Source organism: Bubalus bubalis, chromosome 16 (assembly GCF_019923935.1).
Source record: "Bubalus bubalis isolate 160015118507 breed Murrah chromosome 16, NDDB_SH_1, whole genome shotgun sequence".
Classification (NCBI taxonomy): domain Eukaryota; kingdom Metazoa; phylum Chordata; class Mammalia; order Artiodactyla; family Bovidae; genus Bubalus; species Bubalus bubalis.
The window spans coordinates 73,128,082-73,150,670 of record NC_059172.1 but is presented as its reverse complement, the minus strand read 5'-3'; the positions used below and the strand labels follow the sequence as shown (position 1 = coordinate 73,150,670).

The 22,589-nt window shown below is 36.0% G+C and overlaps 1 pseudogene; it reads right to left on the bottom strand.

The window, feature by feature from the left end:
* Window positions 1-4,695: 4,695 nt before the first annotated feature.
* Window positions 4,696-5,201, bottom strand: LOC112579387 (annotated as a pseudogene).
* Window positions 5,202-22,589: the final 17,388 nt, after the last annotated feature.

Here is a 22,589-nt window from a genome sequence, read left to right as displayed (position 1 = left end):
ACAAAAGGGTTTTTGTTAGGATCATGAGGATCTGATGTCACCATGAAGGGATTTAGTGCTTCTCGCTAAATATGAGGAGATGCAAGGATCCTGGTCATGAAATCTGCTCCTAGAAACATCCAACTATCTTAAGACCTGTCCCACCGATTCCCTGGAGCACAGAGTGCCTCACTCTACCCTGAACTAGCTCAGAGGTTGTTGAAGGTCAACAGCTATAACAGCATTGGGTTCAATCTCCATGGCAGATGGCAAATGCCTTTATAGTTCAGTCATTGGTAATGCTCTTGTAAGTGCCAATTTGTAATTGACAAGTGCATACCTGTAGCTTCAAATTAAATGCTACAAGCATGAAATGTAGAGTGCGGGAAATACAGTCAGTTACTCGGTAATATTTTTCATCAGGGACAGATTGTACCTAGACTCATGGTGATAGTCATTTTGTATAAACTTATTCAACTACTGTGTTTTGTATGAGGAACTAACGCAGTGTTGAGAGTCAATTATATTTCAAAAAGAAAGCAAGCAGTCTCATAGAAAAAGAGACCATATTCATAGTTACCAGAGGTAGGGAATGGGGCAGTGGGAATTGGATGAAGGCAATCAAAAGGCACTAACTTCCAGTTATAAGGTAAATAAGTACTAGTGGATAATGTACAACAGGATAAATATAAATAACACTGCTGTCTATTACATACAAAAAATGTTCAGAGTAAATCCTAAGAATTCTTAACCTCCCAAAATGTTTTTATATTTAATTTTTATTTATGTGAGATGATGGATGTTTGCTTAATTTATTGTTATAATCATTTTATGCTATTGGGTTCATCAAAATTTTAGTTCATTTTTATTTTTTTCATAAGATGGCTCTACCAGCAATTAGTTGTTTTTAACTTCTTTTGAAACAATTTTGTTAGATTGTATTGAGACAGCTGTATATAGATTGTATAATGTATAATTGTATGTAGATCATATAATGCCATTGTGCATTTAAAAAAAACACACATCAAAATTGATGAATTTTTGTGTAGCCACTTTATATTGAAGATGGAAGAAAAAAGTAACATTGGCCTATTGGCATATTATTGTTTATTATTTCAAGAAAGGTAAAAATAAAAGTAAAATGCAAAAAAAAAAAAAAAAAAGAAAAAAAGATTTGTGCCATGAATGGAGAAGATGTTGTGACTGCATCAAATGTCTCAAAAGTGGTTTTGAAGTTTCATGTTGGAGATTTCTTGCTGGACAATGCTCCATTGTATGGTAGACCAGTTGAAGTTTACATTGATTAAACGGAAACATTAATTGAGAACAGTCAATATTATATCACACAGGAGATAGCCAGTACACTCAAAATATCCAAACTAAGCACTGAAAATAATTTGTAGCAGCTTTGTTATGTTCATTGTTTGATGTTTCGATTTCACATAAATGAAGTGAAAAAAAAAAAAAAAAAACACGACTATATTTCTACAGGTGATTCTCTACTGAAATGTAACCAAAGTGTTCCATTTGGTTTTTGTTTTTGTTTTTGTTTTTTGTTTTTGTTTTTTTTTTTGAGGTGGGTGGAGCAGCTCATAGCATGCAAGATCTTAGTTACCAGATCAGGAATCAAACCTGTGTTCCCTTGCATTGGAAGTTCAGAGTCTTAACCACTAGGCCACCAGGGAAGTCACCTGAATATTCTGTTTTTAAAACAAACTGTGATAAAAGTGGATACTGTACAATAATGTGGAATGGAAGAGATCATGGAGCAAGAGAAAGGAACCACCATCTACCATACCAAATGCTAATCTTTATCCAAAGAAAGTGATGCTATGTATATGGTGAAATTGGAAGAAAGTCCTCTATTATGAGCTCCTTTTGGAAAACCAAATGATTAGTTCCAAAAATTGCTGCTCCCATTTAGACTAACTGAAAGCAGCACTTAGTATAAAGCATCCAGAATTAGCAGAAAACACATAATCTTCCATGAAGACGATGCAAGACCACATGTTTCTTTGATGACTAAGCAAAAAGTTTTACAACTTGACTGGGAAGTTCTGATTCATATGCTGTGTTTGCCTGACATTGCACCTTCAGATGTTCTTTTACTTCAGTGTTTACAAAATTCTGTTATTGCAAAAAAAAAAAAATAAATAAAATAATTAATTCCCTGAAACACTATAAATGGGACCTGGAACAGGTCTTTGTTCAAAAGATAAAGAACGTTGGAAAGATGGAATTATGAAGTTTCCTGAAAAATAGCCAAAGATAGTGGGGGGGGAAACGGTAATTACATTGTTCAATAAAGTTCTTGGTAAAAAGAAAATATATATATTTTATTTTAACTGAAAAAACCAAAGGAAGTTTTTGCCCAGCACAAATATGTACATCAAGTAATTACACTGTGTACTTTAAAGTTTTATAATGCCATATGTTAATTGTATCTCAATAAAATTGGAAGACAAAATCAAAATTATAGAAAACATTTTTCTTTGTTTTTTTTTTTTGGTTTGGTTTGTTTATTTTCTTTTGGTCTTACTTTCAGAAGACATATGTTCTCGTATATCTCTCCCTTTTAAAAAGTTCGTTTTATTTTGTTCACCTATATAATGCCGTGGTTGAATTATATGATGATTTTCTAATGTTATCAGTTTTAAAATTCTATGTACTGGATGGACATGGTTATTTACATCATAATTTTATTTTTACTAGAATATATGTTTCATGAAACCTGGAACAGTGTGTGTTTGTGTATGTGTGGTGTGTGTTTGTGTGTGTGTGGTGTGTGTTTGTGTGTGCGTGCATGTGCAGCTGCATGTGTGATTTTGAAGAGCTGTCCTTGAAGCCTTTAGAGATCTACTGGCACTTCGTTGGCACTCAATAAACGTCTGTTGACAGGATGAATGAATTCTTACTATATCCATCCAAAATTTGAAACTTGATAATCAATTTCATATCTATAGCTCTATGATGTATGCATTCTTTTGTTCCCAGCTTTCTTTCATGTTGGTAAATTTTTCAGTGTCTTTCATTAGAGCTTTGCACTGCAGTACAAACGGGGGTCTTGCTTTCGAACAAAGTCTATTAATTCAAAATAATCATTTAAAAGGATCTAATTATACCTCAACAGTAAACTGTTTCTGTGATCAAATTTACATTCATATTCTTAATGTTGTGGCATATTATATTATATTCTAGTAGTACTAGTATATAATCTATTGTGCTTTCATTAAAGTGTATAAACATTTTAAAAATATCACATTGTATTCCTAAATTATGGTTTCTAAAATCACAGCTGTTTATCCTTCCATTGTTCCTTTTAATCTAAAGGAACCATTCAACTATAAAGTTTTTTTTTTTTTTTTTTAATGTAAGCTACAAATGATGTCTGTTAAGTTCATCTGATCTAATACTGATATTTTCTCACTGATTTTCTTTTTGGATCATCAATCAATTGATGTAAGTGAGGTATTAAAGTATGCTATTTTTTACCATTTTACTGTTTATTTCTCTATTTAGGTCTGCTAATATTTCTTTTATATTTAGGTGGGTGCTCTTATATTGGAGCTTTTACATTGGTTGCATACATATTTACAAAATGTCATATCCTCTTGCTAATTTCTTTGTCACTAGGCAATGTTCTTGTGTCTTTCTTTATAATCATTGTTTTAAAGTGTATTTCATCTGATATAAGTATAGCCACCTCAGCTATATTTTGGTTTCCATTTGCATAAAATATCTTTTTCCATCCATTCATTTTCAACATGTATGTTCCTTTACAGTTCAAGCTGACACTGTGATCAACATAAAATAGACTGCTTTACATATGTTACTGTATATATGCTTTGTGGTAACTACAAAGCAAAATGATGTTTAACTGATGCTGAAGCTGAACCTCCAATACTTTGGCCACCTGATATGAACTGACTCACTGGAAAAGACCCTGATGCTGGGAAAGGTTGAAGACAGGAGGAGAAGGAAACAACAGAAGATGAGATGGTTGGATGGAATCACTGACTCAATGGACATGAGTTTGAGAAAGCTCCAGGAGCTGGTGATGGCCAGGGAAGCCTGAGGTGCTGCAGTCCATGAGGTCGCAAAGAGTCAGACACAACTGAGCAACTGAACTGAACGGAACAAAGCAAAAACCTATAGTAGATACAAAAATGATAAAGAAATCTAAGCATATCACTAAAGATAGCCATGATACCACAAAGGGGAAGAGCAAGAGAAGAAGAAAAGTACAGAGAGGAACTACAAATTAGTCAGAAAATGATGAATCAAATGCCAACAGAAGCATTTCTTTGAGTAATTTCTTTAAATTCAAGTGAACTAAATTCTCAAATCAGCAGACATAGAGTAGCTGAATTGATAATAATGAAAAACAACAATGGCAACAATAAGAAGACATATATGCTGCCTACAGAAGACAGTGAATTACTTGAGTAGTGGAATGGGATCCAAATAGAACCAATGATATTTAATTCTCAAAATCTTTTGACTAGTGTTTTTGTTGTTGCTTAGTTTTTATTTCATAATCATAAACTTAAATCTGCAATACAGCTAAACTTAGAGAAAGATAAGGAAAATATGGAACTTAAAGAACTGCAGTGAGAACAAAAATTATAAGATATATTGAGCAGATGGAATTGAGGGGGTGCTCTCATCAGCTATAAAAGGGATGTTTTGATGGTTAAGGCAAAACACAAGTCAAATTTATGAGATTTGTACACAGTCTGCAATGGTGATCTTCTTTCAGGTTTTGCCATTCCTGGACTCAAAGCATTCCATGGCTTCCACAATATTCATGCTTTCACCTTGCCAAAGACCACAAGCTTGCGATTCAACCACTGGGTCTTGACAATGCACGTAAAAAACTGGGAACTGTTTGTCTAGAGGCCAGTGTTTGCCATGGACAAGGTACTAGGACCCACATGTTACGGGATGAAATTTTCATCAATTTTCTCCCCATAGATGAACTCACCACTAGTGCTATTATGGCATGTGAAGGCCCCACCCTGGCATATAATTACAAGAATTATTCTGTGAAGGCAGGAACTTTTATAATCAAATCCTCTCTCCCCAGTGCTCAGAATATGAAGGTTTTCTGCTGTCTTTGGAAGTTTGTCTTGCAAACAGCTAGAAGGAGATGCAGCAGAAATGTCAAAGAACTCAGGGGGGCTGACCATGGCTGGGCAGCACAGGAGGCTCTGGGCTGGCATTGTCTGCAAGGCCTGGAAAAGTGAAAGTGTTAGTGTCTCAGTTGTGTCTGACTCTGAGACCCAGTGGACTTCCAGGCTCCTCTGTCCATGGAATTCTCCAGGTGAGAATACTAGAATAGGTAGCCATGCCCTTCTCCAGTGGATCTTCCTGGTGCAGAGATCAAGCCTAGGTCTCCTGCATTACAGACAGATTCTTTGCCATTTAATTCTTTACCACCAGCGAATCCCCATGCCAGACCTGTAGGTAATGTTAGAGAGACCATTCCTTTTCACTTGTGCTGCCAGTAGAGAGGTCCAACACTGGGGGAAGCATGTCTGAAAATATCTCAGACATGTGAAAGGGAAAAAGGGAAAATGAGGGAAAATACCCTGAATATATTCACTATCTGTACATCATATCTCACACAGAGCTACTACTACATTTTTTTGTTGGTTGTTTGATTTATTTTCTCTTGTTTTTTTCAGCTTGAGCTTTTTTTTTTTTTTTTTTTTTTTGTTGTTGTTGTTGTTTTTGTTGTTGTTGTTGTTGTTACTTGCATCTAAAAGAATCCTGACAGGAGCACATTAATGACTATAAGTTTTTAAATATTATTTGAAACTCTGGACTGCATTATCAAGAAATTTGGAGATTTTAATCCTGAGCAGAGAAACTCTAAGAGAATTATCAGGATAGAGTGATCTCATTGGGTCCTGGAAATTATTCTCTGACAAGCTGAGATATAATGACAGCAGTTCTCCTACTGGAAGTGAAGCTAATTGAGTTTCCCATTCTACCACTTCTTCAGTGGCATCCTGATCTTCATTTGTAGTTAAGTGGAGCCAGATAGGGCAGGAAACTGGGCCAGATAGCTAGTGATAATTATAAATCTACTGACTGCCTTATATTGTGTTTTGTGACAATTCCATTAGGATGTATCAAACATGGTTATTAAATGCTAATTTGTATGAATACAAATTTAGATTATAGTATCTTGCTCTTAGATTAAATAACCAAAAGATCTGATACAATTTATTTCCGTTATTATCAAGGACATTTATATTCAAGAGACTAAATTTTGTGTGGAGGATACAGTAGTAAGAAAAAACAGTTATAGAGCTTACAATCAAGTGGAAAAACAGAAAATGAAACATAGGGTAAAGTATATAAGGGATTGAATTTTCCACATCTGTTCCAATTTTCTTCTAATGGCTTTCCTGTACAAATTCTGAAATTAGTAGATGCATTTTCTAGTCTATCTTGATGCCAGGGATTTAGATGTAAATGTGGTTCAAATCGATTTTGTTGCTGTTGTTCAGTCACTGGGTTATGTCCTATTCTCTGGGACCCCATGGACTGCGTACACCAGGCTTCCCTGTCCTGCAATATCTCCCAGAGTTTACTAGAACTCATGCCCTTTGAGATAGCATTGATAGTGATGCTATCTAACCATCTCATTCTCTGCTACCCTCTTCTTTTGCCATAAATCTTTCCCAGCATCAGAGTCTTTTGAAATGAGTCAGCTTTCCACATCAAGTGGACAAAGTATTGGAGATTCAGCTTTAACATCAGTTTTCCAATGCATATTCAGGATTTATTTGCTTTAAGATTGACTAGTTTAATCTCTTTGCAGTCCGAGTCTTTTCCAGCACCACAGTTCAAAAGCATCAATTCAGTTCTCAACCTTCTATATAGTCCAACTCTCACATTCATACAGGACTATTGGAAAAACCATAGCTTTGATTATATGGACTTTTGCTGGCAAAGTGATTTTTTGCCATGAAGTGATGCAACTGGATGCCAGGATCTTAGTTTTTTGACTGTTGAATTTAAACCAGTTTTTTAAAAATAACATTTAACATGATGCACTCTGCATAGAAGTAAAATACGCAGGGTTACATTACACAGCCTTATACACATTTCACAATTTGTAAACAGTCTGTTGTTCCATGTCCAGTTCTAACTGTTGTTTCTTGACCTACATATAGATTTCTCAAGAGACAGGAAATGTGGTCTGAAATTCCCATCTCTTTAAGAATTTTCCACAGTTTGTTATGAGTCACACAGTCAAAGGCTTTAGCCTGGTCAGTTAGGCAGAAGTAGATGATTTTTTTTTTTCTCTAATTATCTTGCTTTTTCTATGATCCAACAAATGTTGGCAATTTGATCTTTTGTACTTCTGCGTTTTATAAATCCAAATTGTACATCTGAAAGTTCTCACTTCAGGTACTGTTGAAGCCTAGCTTGAAGAATTTTTAGCATAACCTTGCTATCATGTGAAATGAGTGAAATTGTATGGTAGTTTGAACATTCTTTGCCATTGTTCTTCTTTGGGATTGGAGTGAAAACTGACAGTCCTGTGGCTACTACTGAGTTTTCTAAATTTCCTGACATATTGACTGCAGTGCTTTAACAGCATATTCTTTTCGGATTTGAAATAGCTCAGTTGGAGTTCCATCATCTCCACTAGTTTTGTTTGAGGTAATGTGTCCTAAGTCAAGGCCCACTTGACTTCACATTCCAGGATGCCTGGCTCTAGGTGAGTGACTACACCATTGTGGTTATCTGGATCATAAGACCTTATATAGAACTGAACTCCATTGGAGAAGAATGGAAATTGCAGGAATGTGGTGTCCATTCTGTTGCTGTATGTTGTAGCAGGCAAGGTGATTTGGAGGTAAAGATGTGGAAGTTTTTATGTTTGAGTCATGGATAAGATTATATGTCTTTTCTTCCATAACTTTTATTTTCTAAGTATCTAAAGATCTCTTTAAAATTATTATTGCTCAAACTATGTTAATTAGACTCTAACAGATTTGGTATTAGATCTAATCCCTTCAATCTATTTGTCATTTCCACTATATAATCATGAGGGATTTGATTTAGGTTATACCTGAATAGTCTAGTGGTTTTCCCTAATTTCTTCAATTTAAGTCTGAATTTGGCAATAAGGAGTTCATGATCTGAGCCACAGTCAGATCCTGGTGTTTTTGCTGACTGTATAGAGCTTCTCCTTCTTTGGTTACAAAGAATATAATCAATCTCATTATGGTATTGACCATCTGGTGTTGTCCACGTGTAGAGTCTTCTCTTGTGTTGTTGGAAGACGGTGTTTGCTATGACCAGTGGGTTTTCTTGACAAAACTCTGTTAGCTTTTGCCCTATTTCATTTTTTACTCCAAGGCCAAATTTGCCTGTTACTCTGGATAACTCTTGACTTATTACTTTTGCACTCCAGTCCTCTATGATGAAAAGGACATCTTTTGGGGGTGTTAGTTCTAGAGGGTCTTGTAGTTCTTCATAGAACTGTTCAACTTCAGCTTCTTCAGCACTACTGGTTGGGGCATAGACTTGGATCACTGTGATATTGAATGGTTTGCCTTGGAAACGAACAGAGATTATTCTGTCATTTTTGAGACTGCACCCAAATACTGCATTTCAGACTCTTTTGTTGATTATGAGGGCTACTCCATTTCTTCTAAGAGATTATTGCCCACAGTAGTAGATACAATGGTCATCTAAATTAAATATGCTCATTCTAGTATATTTTAATTCATTGATTCCTAAAATGTTGATGTTCACTTTTGCTATCTCCTGCTTGACCATGTCCAATTTACCTTGATTCATGGACCTAACATTTCATGTTCCTATGCAATATTGTTCTTTACAGCATCAAACTTTATTTCCATCACCAGTCACATATATTTTGCCTTTTTATACTGTTCATGAGGTTCTCAAGGCAAGAATACTGAAGCAGTTCACTGTTTTCTTCTCCAGTGGACCATGTTTTGTCAAAACTCTCTACCATGAGCCATCAGTATTGGGTGGTCCTACATGACATGGCTCATAATTTCATATTTATAACTATTAAGTTCCAAAGCTGAAGGAAAATTTTACACATCAATGGTTTCAGAGAGGAATTATGAGGTTTAAAATCATATTTGTCATTCTTAATAGCGATTAGATATGGAGGAGACTTGAGGTCAAATATAAATACAAGCTACTACTCTTTGTGCATCTTAATTTCTCTCATCTAAGCCATATGTGGTATTTCATAATACAAAATAACTCAAAACCCTCCAGCTTCTTCCTGTCTTGTCTCCCATACTTTTATTTTTAAAATGAAGTCTCCCACATGCTCCTTTAATGGAAGGGAAAGTGATTAGAATGAGACTTTTCTCTCTAGAGGAGGTGAAACGTTGGTTTTCGGCAAGAATAATTTTGAGTGGGAAATGGCCAAAGTTTCCTTTGTTTTTTGTATCTCTATTTTGAAGGAAAAGTTGATAAATGGATCAGGAAGGGCAAAAGGAATGCCATCTCTGTGAAGGAAATTTTCTTCGTCATGGTAGTTATGCTGGTCATAAAAAAAGAAAGGAAAAGTTAAAATGCAGAAACAAGAAAAGAGAATCTTATTTTTATTGTCAACTTGCTTAGTATTTTATTTCTTTTGAAAAGTATTTAGTTATGTATTACCATTTTTAAACTTATTTCCTTATCATTGATGTTCTTTAAGAGTCTCTGTGAAAAGCCAATTAAGTTTTTCCAATCAACTGGCTACCAATGTATCTTTGAAGGACAGTTACTAAAATGAGGATCTAGAAGTCAAGCCAGAATTTCTGATCTCTACTTGAAAGCACCACCTACTGGGTAATAGAAACATCTACTGCTTTTAGCATCTCTGACCACAATGTCAGTAAATGAAACCTGAGTCAAGAGGAAAGTCTAACAAAATTATAATTCTGTTTACAGAAAAAATAAATTCCTTCCATATGATTGTATCTATCTGCAAACAAAATGGCAAAAGAAACTTCTTGCATCATTCAAATTATTCTTTCTGGCATTCTTGCCACAAAAATCATGCTTCCTAAAACTACTTAGAGTTTGAATAAAAACACTCAGGAAAATAAGTTTTCAAAATCATAGAACATTCTGTCAATAAATGTAATAATTCTTGAGCAATCTTTGAAATGACAGGAACATTATCAATGCATTTTCTACCTAGTCAGGAGGTATTTGATTCTCAAGTCACACTATTTTGTCTTTTATAAACCAGCAGAATGATAAAGAGAAATTTCATAGACACATTTTGACTAAAATGAAGAAAATAGTTTTCACAATTCTATGAGTCCTAAAAGCTTTTCTTTTTACTATTGTTGGTGATGGAAAATTCCAAGTTATCCCCAGTTTATCTGGCAAACGAATATGAATCACAAGTGCATTTAAATATGAACATTCTCAGGTGCAATTTAGATCTGATGTTGACAAGTACAATTCAAGAATTTTAGCTATATAGCCTAAAACATTATGAACAGACTTTTCTTTTTAGCCAAGTACAGTGTTTTGTTTTGAATAGGAAATTACTCTGGGAATTTTTACTATTAATTGGTAGAGACTGTGCTATCATACTATGTCTGTTCAAATAGATTGTGAAACTGAGAGAAAATTCAATATCACTGAGCAAGACTGTTAAATTCAGAAAGTTGTGGAACAATCAATCAAACAGTTAATCAGAATGAACTCAGAAATAACTTGTCCTTTAAAATATCTGAGTCCCAATATTCATCACTGTCTTGAATGTTTAATGATTACAGTGCAGTATTGCATTATCAGAAATTTGTAATTTCTTATTACACCTTCCATTCTAACTTCCCTCTTTCTTAGCTATGTAGTTACAAGAGTAAAGAAAACACAGAGGGATGGTACAGGGAGGGAGGAGGGAGGAGGGCTCAGGATGGGGAACACGTGTATATCTGTGGCAGATTCATGTTGATATATGGCAAAACCAATACAATATTGTAAAGTTAAAAAATAAAATAAAATTTAAAAAAAGAAAACATATAAAAATAGTTAATCATACAAAATCTAAATTTCGTTATTTTTTCATTGTGGATAGCATGTCCTCCTCTAGTTTGGATAATATTTATTCAATATCAAATACTTATGAGACAGGTTGTGTGATTTTTCCACTTCTTTCCCCTTCTCAGTGTTTCCTCTCTAGGAAGAGCCATTAACTGACACATCAACGATTCAGAATCCCACTTGTGATTTAGGTAATATTTTAAATACCAAATTTTTAAAGAAAGTGCCAGGTAACTTCTGTTAATCCCTGTTTCCTAAAATATCATTCTCTTCAACAAATTTACTCCCTTCCACCTCTCTTTTTCTTCCATCTCCTTTACCAAGTTTTCCTCTTTAATCTCACTGCTAAATATAGGATTTCTTCAGAATTTGACAAAATGGAAACTATTTACTTATACGATTGCATCCATTCTTACATATTGTATAGAAATTCTGTGCTGAAAGTGTCAGTTGCTCAGTTATATGATTATTTGCGAGCCCATGAACTGTAGCCCACCAAGCTCCTCTGTCCATAGGATTCTCCAGCCAAAAATACTAGAATGGATTGACATGACTGTCTTCAGGAGATCTTCCTGACCCAGGGATCGAACTGAGGTCTCCTGCATTGCAACCAGATTCTTTACTGTCTGAACCACGAGGGAAGCTCTATACTGATAATACCCAAATGTATGTTTCTAGACTGTTCCTCTCATTTGAACTTCAGATACACATATACAGCAGCATAACTGATGGATATACTTTTCAATATTTGAAGGCATTTAACATAAAACTTTCTAATTTTTCTACTATCCTGCCCTTACCCTCATTCTCCTTACCCAAATCTGCTACTTCACCAAACATTCTATCCCCATCAATGGCCCCCACCCTTAGGTATAGAGAAAAAACTATAGCATCATCCTTAACATCATCTTCCTGGCAACATATCAGACCACCAGCAAATCTCCATTAATTCTATTGATATATCCAAAACATTACAGACCTCTCTGTTGTCTATTTCACTACTGTCTCCTTGTTAATCTGAAGTCTCCAAAGAGAAGCTTAATAAGTATTTGTTAAATACATTTATATACGACTGAATCCAGTCAGTTAGTCAATTCCCTTCAAGTCATGCCAATCCTCTTCTTCCCTTACACATATAATTCTTTGTGCTTCTTATCAGATTTTTCATTCTGAAAGACTGAATTTTACTTTCTTTCTTCATTTCTGTACTTTTTACCAGTTCTCAAATTCATTGAGAATTTATTTCTCTCTTGATATCCAGTATCTAATTCTTATTCTGAAAAACGAATTTTAAATATCTATTAAAATAAATTAAGTAGTTAAAATAAATATCCCAAACAGTGGTAACCTAACCCTTTTGGTCTCCACCAACACTGTTTCCTATTCTTTTCTTGCTATTTGAAAGGTTGCCAGTATGAACCATGAACAACGCTGGGATTCTTGGCCTGCAGAGGTGAGGAATTCAATCTGGGGCCAGTGACAAGACTTAATCACTCAGAGCTTTTGTGTGATCAAGATTTATTAAAATATAAAAGATGTAGAGAAAGCTTCTGACATAGACATCAGAAGGGGACCAAAAGAGTGCCCCCTTGCTAGTTTTTAGCAAGAAGTTACAAACCTATTGCTATTGCTAAGTCACTTCAGTCGTGTCCGACTCTGTGCGACCCCATAGATGGCAGCCCACCAGGCTCCCCCATCCCTGGGATTCTCCAGGCAAGAACACTGGAGTGGGTTGCCATTTCCTTCTCCAATGCATGAAAGGGAAAAGTGAAAGTGAAGTCGCTCAGCCGTGTCCGACTCTTAGCGACTCCATGGACTGCAGCCTACCAGGCTCCTCCACCCATGGCATTTTCCAGGCAAGAGTACCAGAGTGGGGTGCCATTGCCTTCTCCTATAAACCTATTACAGGCTGCTAATTAGAGAAAAGAAATGTCTCAAAACTCAGAGAATGGCACCAGGTCCCTCACCCACAACATGCATTTTGAGATTACATTGGCACAAGGTGAGTCATCCTGCGCCATAAAACAATTGACATGATACTTGAAGAAAGGCAGATGTCCAAGCAAATATACAGTCTCATAAACATAGCTTAAGACAACATTTTCATGAATAAATCATACTGGTTTGTTGAGTATGGGTTCTGAGTCTTGAAGAAAATCGAATCTAGGGTAAATACGTAGTTAATTATCATAGCTGAAGAAAAAATATTTCCATAAGAAAAACAATTGGTTAGCTCAAGGTTTGAGAAAAGTTAAGTTTAGGTGGAACCAGGTGTCTTCATGGCAATATAGAATTTTAAAAGAATCCTCCTTTTAATTTTGTATGTGAAGTGAAGTCGCTCAGTTTTGTCTGACTCTTTGCGACCCCATGGACTGTAATACCAGGCTCCTCAGTCCATGGGATTTTCCAGGGAAGAGTACTGGAGTGGGTTGCTATTTTCTTCTCTTGGGGATCTTCTCGACCCAGGGATCGAACCTGGGTCTCTCACATTGTATGCAGACGCTTTACCATCTGAGCTACTAGGGAAGCCCAATTAGAATGGGAAAAAATCTGACACTGGTACTTTTTTTCTTCCTGCCTCTTTAGAGAGAGATTAAACAACAACAACAACAACAACAACAACAACAAAAAGCTTCTGATGCTTGCAGTCTATTTCCTCCGTTTGGAGACCCCTAGCCTTCCTGCCTGTTACTCTCTCGCTGATTATTTATTGTCCTAACTTATTGTAATAAGTATTTCCTTCATTTTCAGTTTCAACAATTATTAAGAGAATTATAAACAATGCAATTGAATTTTCACTATTGTGGTTTATTTATTCTTATAATCTTACTGTGCATATTCTTTTCTAATTTGTATAATTCACTCAACATTTTATTACAGATGTGGCCATTTTGCCTTGTGTAGTATTATCTAATTTATTTCTGTTTCAATATGAAATTCCATTGAAAGAATATGTCACTTATTCTTTTTATATCATTTATTCTTATTCTTTTTAAATGATCCCTTGGGTTATTCTGCTTTTAATTGTTATCAGTGATATTGAAGGAGGAAACAGTCAGAACAGGCTCCATCTTGAAAGCAAGACTCCATCTTGGGCTAGAATGTGGTCTTTGAGTTATATGCCCAGTCTCTATGGAAATGACATGCCAACTGGAAAATCAGACCCCCCAATGGAAGAGCCCCAGGGCTCAAACCTAGAGTCTCCATCACCTAAAAGAATATGCTAATTATCTGTGTAACCAAATATAATTATAAATTCTATTATTCTTATTGGGGTATGGCCACAGGCCTATTGATAATTGTCCACTGTTAACTACCTAGGTTTAAGGCATACGAATCACAAGTTTAAGGCATACAAATCATGGATTAACTTTTATTGTGTCTTTCTTTTCCTTTATTCAGACTAGTTTCAGAGAATTTGGGGAGGTGGGTTTGGGCAAGTACACTTAGTATATATAAGGTTTTCACAAAGACTGGTCAGGGACCTTGGCTAAGACGAAACTCTGCCTTGGGCCCACTGGTGTAGTAAACGGCAGTCCACTATCTGTATTGTCCTTCTGAGTGAGTTTGTTTCCCAGAACGTGTGGCTACAACAATATGTCAAAAAAACATTCTTGGATGTGTTTGCTCAGCTATTTGTATGCACAAATATCTCTAGGTTATATGGAGACATCAGCTTTCAACTTCATTAGATGAGCCAAGCTCTTTTCCAATTTATAGTCTATCTAGAAATGTAAAGGAGTTCTCCATCATCAATAATCCTTATCATTTTCATTTTTTTGCCAGCCTAATTTGTAGAGTGGTATTTCTTTGTGATTTTATAATTTATATCCATGGTTATTAATGCTTTTTTTTTTTTTAATGTGCTTTACTCATTGTATAGGGGACCTATAAAAGCTGTGTGCCTATTTTTTTTTTCAAATTTTCTTAAATTTTTCTATTGATATGTAGAAATTTGTAATATATTCTGAAGCTTTTTGTCAGTGATATGTATTGTTGATATCTTTTTCTCATCTGTGTCTTGCATTTTTCTTTCTTTAAAATGTCTTTTGAATTTAAAAGATCTGTAGTTGAGTAAGCATTTTGTATATATTATTTAAGGAACCTTACCTTACTCAAAGTAAGGAATATATCATTTTTTAATGTATATTTAAAAATCTTCATGATTTGGGCTTACAGGAATATTTCTAATCCAACTGCAGTCAGTTTTGGGACAGAATGACATTGTAGTCCAGTTCCCAATTTTCCTATTGGATGTCATATTATCCTAAAAAATTGATTTAAAGATGTCTCAATTTGTTCAGTTCAGTTCAGTTCAGAAGCTCAGTAGTGTCCAACTCTTTGCAACCCCATGAATCACAGCACGCCAGGCCTCCCAGTCCATCACTAACAATTTGTTACTGAGAAACAGTAGACATTTGTGTTGGACATCAAATATGAAGTGAGAAATATTTGCTGAATTTAAACATGAATTGAGACATACTGCTTTCAAACAATGATACAATTTTTGCTAGTGACTTATTAATAGAAACTGAAATAACTAAATAATAGAAACAAATTGGAATTTTATATGGAGGGATATTAGAAAGTCTGTGTAATATAAGTGATGCTGGGAATATTGAGATTCTGGATAAGCAAGAGAGAGATAGTGATACATAATCAGAAGATGAATGGATTATAATTCATAAGACCTAGTTTGTGCTCCACATTCACCCCTATTACTAATATAGTGGTCATGAAAAAATCATTTAAGCTCAATGAGCTTCAGTTATTTTTGTTTTGCTTTTGGTCCGTAGAATATCAACAGAATCTGAAGATTGAGATAAAGGTGATAGAAACTTCTTAAAATATAAAACTTTACTAATACTAATGTGGTGGCTGTGCGGGCACAGGAGTTCCTAGAGGAGCTATCCCACATTGAAGCTCAGGAAGGACGGCAATGAGGAGATACCCCACGTCCAAGGTAAGGAGCAGCGGCTGAGCTTTGCTGGAGCAGCCGTGAAGAGATACCCCACGCCCAAGGGAAGAGAAACCCAAGTAAGATGGTAGGTGTTGCAAGAGGGCATCAGAGGGCAGACACACTAAAACCATACTCACAGAAAACTAGTCAATCTAATCACACTAGGACCACAGCCTTGTCTAACTCAATGAAACTAAGCCATGCCTGTGGGGCAATCCAAGATGGGTGGGTCATGGTGGAGAGATCTGACAGAATGTGGTCCACTGGAGAAGGGAATGGCAAACCACTTCAGTATTCTTGCCTTGAGAACCCCATGAACAGTATGAAAAGGCAAAATGATAGGATACTGAAAGAGGAACTCCCCAGGTAGTAGGTGCCCAATATGCTACTGGAGATGAGTGGAGAAATAACTCCAGAAAGAAGGAAGGGAAGGAGCCAAAGGGGGGAAAAAAACAAACAAAAAAAAACAAACAAAAAAAACAGCTGTGGATGTGAATGGTGATAGAAGCAAGGTCCAATGCTATAAAGAGCAATATTGCATAGGAACCTGGAATGTCAGGTTCATGAATCAAGGCAAATTGGAAGTAGTCAAACAAGAGATGGAAAGAGTGAATGTCGACAATCTAGGAATCAGTGAACTCAAATGGACTGAAATGGGTGAATTTAACTCAGATGACCATAATATCTACTACTGCGGGCAAGAATCCCTCAGAAGAAGTGGAGTAGCCATCATGGTCAACAAAAGAGTCCGAAATGCAGTACTTGGATACAATCTCAAAAACGACAGAATGATCTCTGTTCCTTTCCAAAGTAAACCATTCAATATCACAGTAATCCAAATCTATGCCCCAACCAGTAACACTGAAGAAGCTGAAGTTGAACGGTTCTATGAAGACCTACAAGTCCTTTTAGAACTAACACCCAAAAAAGATGTCCTCCTTATTATAGGGGACTGGAATGCAAAAGTAGGAAGTCAAGGAACAGGCAAATTTGGCTTTGGAATATGGAATGAAGCAAGGAAAAGACTAATAGAGTTTTGCTGAGAAAATGCACTGGTCGTAGCAAAGACCATCTTCCAACAACACAAGAGAAGATGCTACACATGGACATCACCAGATGGTCAAAACCAAAATCAGATTGATTATATTCTTTGCAGCCAAGATGGAGAACCTCTATATGGTCAACAAAAACAAGACCAGGAGATGACTGTGGTTCAGATCATGAACTCCTTATTACCAAATTCAGACTTAATTGAAGAAAGTAGGGAAAGCACTGGACCATTCAGATATGACCTAAATCAAATCCTTTATGATTATACAGTAGAAGTGAGACATATATTTAAGGGCCTAGATCTGATAGAGTGTCTGATGAACTATGGACAGAGGTTTGTGACATTGTACAGGAGACAGGGATCAAGACCATCCCCATGGAAAAGAAATGCAAAAAAAGCAAAATGGCTGTCTGGGGAGACCTTAAAATAGCTGTGAAAGAAGAGAAGTGAAAAGCAAAGGAGAAAAGGAAAGATATAAGAATCTGAATGCAGAGTTCCAAAAAGAAAGCAAGAAGAGATAAGAAAGCCTTCCTCAGTGATCAGTGCAAAGAAATAGAGGAAAACAACAGAATGGGAAAGACTAGAGATCACTTCAAGAAAATTAGAGACATCAAGGGAACATTTCATGCAAAGATGGGCTCGATAAAGGACAGAAATGGTATGGACCTAACAGAAGCAGAAGATATCAAGAAGAGGTGGCAAGAATACACAGAATAACTGTACAAAAAAGATCTTCATGACCCAGATAATCATGATGGTGTGATCACTCATCTGGAGCCAGATATCCTGGAATGTGAAGTCAAGTGGGCCTTAGAAAGCATCCCTATGAACAAGCTAGTGGAAGTTATGGAATTCCAGTTGAGCTATTTCAAATCCTGAAAGATGAGGCTGTGAAAGTGCTGCACTCAATATGCCAGCAAATTTGGAAAACTCAGCAGTGGCCACAGGACTGGAAAAGGTCAGTTTTCATTCCAATCCCAAAGAAAGGCAATGCCAAAGAATGCTCAAACTACTGCACAATTGCCCTCATCTCAAACACTAGTAAAGTAATGCTCAAAATTCTCCAAGCCAGGCTTCAGCAATATGTGAACCGTGAGCTTCCAGATGTTCAGGCTGGTTTTAGATAAGGCAGAGGAACCAGAGATCAAATGGCCAACATCCTCTGGATCAGTGAAAAAGCAAGAGAGTTCCAGAAAAACATCTATTTCTGCTTTATTGACTATGCCAAAGCCTTTGACTGTGTGGATCACAATAAAATGTGGAAAATTCTGAAAGAGATGGGAATAACAGACCACCTGACCTGTCTCTTGAGAAATTTGTATGCAGGTCAGGAAGCAACAGTTGGAACTGGACATGGAACACCAGATTGGTTCCAAATAGGAAAAGGAGTAGGTCAAGGCTGTATATTGTCACCCTGTTTATTAAACTTCTATGCAGTGTACATCATGAGAAACGCTGGGTTGGAAGAAGCACAAGCTGGAATCAAGATTGCTGGGAGAAATATCAATAACCTCAGATATGCAGATGACACCACCCTTATGGCAGAAAATGAAGAGGAACTAAAAAGCCTCTTGATGAAAGTGAAAGTGGAGAGTGAAAAAGTTGGCTTAAAGCTCAATATTCAGAAAACGAAGATCATGGCATCCGGTCCCATCACTTCATGGGAAATAGATGGGGAAACAATGGAAGTAGTGTCAGACTTTATTTTTTTGGGTTCCAAAATCACAGCAGATGGTGACTGCAGCCATGAAATTAAAAGACGCTTACTCCTTGGAAGGAAAGTTATGACCAACCTAGATAGTATATTCAAAAGCAGAGACACTACTTTGCCAACAAAGGTCCATCTAGTCAAGGCTATCGTTTTTCCTGTGGTCATGTATGGATGTGAGAGTTGGACTGTGAAGAAGGCTGAGCGCCAAAGAATTGAGGCTTTTGAACTGCAGTGTTGGAGAAGACTCTTGAGAGTCCATTGGACTGCAAGGAGATCCAACCAGTCCATTCTGAAGGAGATCAGCCCTGGGATTTCTTTGGAGGGATTGATGCTGAAGCTCAAACTCCAGGACTTTGGCCACCTCATGGGAAGAGTTGACTCATTGGAAAAGACCCTGATGTTGGGAGGGATGGGGGGCAGAAGGAGTAGGGGACGACAGAGGATGAGATGGTTGGATGGCATCACTGACTCGATGGACGTGAGTCTGAGTGCACTCCAGGAGTTGGTGATGGACAGGGAGGCCTGGCGTACTGCGATTCATGGGGTCACAAAGATGTGGACATGACTAAGCGACTGAACTGAACTGAAATGAATACTAATATTACTAATAAGAATTATCATTTTTCATTTATTAGGGGCCTATTGTGGTAAAAGAAATATTAAGCATTTTTCACATGATATTTAAATCATGAACACTATAAAACTGTTCCTTTGTTATCACCTTTTCATGAATGAATCATACAAGAGTGGATGACCTAACCAAAATTACCAGAGAGAGTAAATATTTGAAATGAGGCCTATCTCAATCCACTTTATATGTAGCTAACAATTTCATGCTAGAGCCAATCATACTTACTTGTTGTACAATGTGTAGGATTTAACCCATTAAAGATATCTTGATTATGATGTATTTTATATCACTTGATGCTTTGAAGGCCAAAATTTTACAAAATTAGTTTATATGCTCTTATATCTTACATTTTTACATCTATAATCTCTTATGATATTGTTTGCTTGCTGTAATTTATATATTCACTAATTCATCCACTAGGAACTATTTTAAGCAGTACTACATACCACATTACATTAATTGAATGGGATCCAAAATAAAATTACATCTTTGCTCTGTAAAATTAATCTGTCAATAAATGAGATACATCTGTGCTCAATTCAACATGAAACTGTAATATAATATCTATAATTTGTTCACTTATAACAATTTGGTCTCAGCTAAAGTGGATATCCAAGCAAGGCTTCAGCAATGTGTGAACCGTGAACTTCCAGATGTTCAAGCTGGTTTTAGAAAAGAAAGAGGAACAAGAGATCAAATTGCCAACATCTGCTGGATCAGCAAAAAGCAAGAGAGTTCCAGAAAAACATCTATTTCTGCTTTATTGACTATGCCAAAGCCTTTGACTGTGTGGATCACAATAAACTGTGGAAAATTCTGAAAGAGATGGGAATACCAGACCACCTGACCTGCCTCTTGAGAAACCTATATGTAGGTCAGGAAGCAACAGTTAGAACTGGACATGGAACAACAGACTGGTTCCAAATAGGAAAAGGAGTACGTCAAGGCTGTATATTGTCACCCTGCTTATTTAACTTCTATGCAGAGTACATCATGAGAAACGCTGGACTGGAAGAAGCACAAGCTGGAATCAAGATTGCCAGGGAAATATCAATAACCTCAGATATGCAGATGACACCACCCTTATGGCAGAAAGTGAAGAGGAACTCAAAAGCCTCTTGATGAAAGTGAAAGAGGAGTGTGAAAAAGTTGGATTAAAGCTCAACATTCAGAAAACGAAGATCATGGCATCTGGTCCCATCACTTCATAGCAAATAGATAGGGAAACAGTGGAAACAGTGTCAGACTTTATTTTTTGGGCTCCAAAATCACTGCAGATGGTGACTGCAGCCATGAAATTAAAAGACGTTTACTCATTGGTAGGAAATTTGTGACTAACCTAGATAACATATTCAAAAGCAGAGACATCACTTTGCCAACAAAGGTCCGTCTAGTCAAGGCTATAGTTTTTCCAGTAGTCATGTATAGATGTGAGAGTTGGACTGTAAAGAAAGCTGAGCACTGTAGAATTGATGCTTTTGAACTGTGGTGTTAGAGAAGACTCTTGAGAGTCCTTTGGATTGCAAGGAGATCCGTTCAGTCCATTGTGAAGGAGATCAGTCCTGGGTGTTCATTGGAAGGACTGATGCTAAAGCTGAAACTCCAATACTTTGCTCATCTCATGCAAAGGGTTGACTCATTGGAAAAGACCCTGATGCTGGGTGGGATTGAGGGCAGAAGGAGAAGGGGAGGACAGAGGATGAGATGGCTGGATAGCATCACTGACTTGATGGACATGAGTTTGAGTAAACTTCAGGAGTTAGTGATGGACAGGGAGGCTTGGCGTGCTGTGATTCATGGGGTCTCAAAGAGTCAGATACGTCTGAGCAACTGAACTTGAACTGGAAGTGGATATCTAGTTGTAAACACTAAATTAAAGATAATATCTCCCTTATTTGTAATTTACAAGAAACATACTACCCTTAAGAAAATACATAGTATACACATAATTTTTTTTATCAGATACACAATTTAATTCCATATTTTAGAACTAAGAATAACAATCTAAACATGATAAATGATCAAGAAATATTTAATTAACATAACTGCTTGATGAATTTTCTTTTAAGTATAAAACTTACTAAAAGGATGTATAAACTAAACTGCTGACTCAATTTAAGTCTATCTCTTTAAAAGAGAGACATGACATATACAGAGTAAGAATCTCACAAGGGAACACATTTTTTTTTTTAATTTGTTTTGTTTTATTTAAGTAAGTAATTTATTTACATTAGATATTTGATTTACAATGTTATGTTTATTCCTGATATAAAGCAAATTGATTCAGTTATACAATACATGCATTCTTTTTCATAGTTCTTTTCATTCCATTGTGGTTCATCGCAGGATTTTTTTAGCATAATTAATATTTATACAACTTTTACACCACAGCAGGATAAAAATTCTATTCACCTTTCCATGACTATAAACCAGGAGACACTGGAACATATCCAGTAACATAAAACAACATGCAAAAATGTCATGGTGTAAAGGTTTTGAAATCACAATGTGTGTTTTCTTATCACTGTGGAATTATATTAGACATCAATATGAAAAGATACTTAAAAGTAATCCTCATATCTTCAAATGCAATGTGACATTTACCAAGAGAGATCTTGGACTTGGCCATTGAAAGCCTCATTAAAGTTAAGAGACTGAAAAATCACAGAGGGTGATTGCAGAGAGAGAGAGAGAAAAAAAAAAAAATTAAATGAGAAATTAATATCAAACATAGTTTAAAAACTCTATATATTTTAAAAATACATATCCAACTTCTGATAGACATTTTTTACTATCGTAATTATGTTTCATTGTAACATTATTGTTCAACAGAAAATAATAGAATTCTGTGTCACTAAAACACCGATTTAATTAAAAAAGTGTTTGTTCACTTTTTAAAATCCAGATGAACATTAGAATTATCTTGGAAGTTTTTTGAAAAATACAAATGTCCAGGTACTGTTTTTTCTCCAAAGCTCCAGATGTGATTCTATTGAGTGGCCATGTTTAAAAAACAACTGGACTATACGATGATCTTTTACTTATATCTTGTGTGTTTCATTTTTTCTCCTTCATATTCAATGTTCCCATTTCATTTAGTTCATGTTTTCCAACATCTCCATTTTTTTCTTGTTGTTCTTTCTCAAGTCTTTATCAAAAGTAGTAGAAAAGCTTTTTTATATATAGTATGGGGAACTTT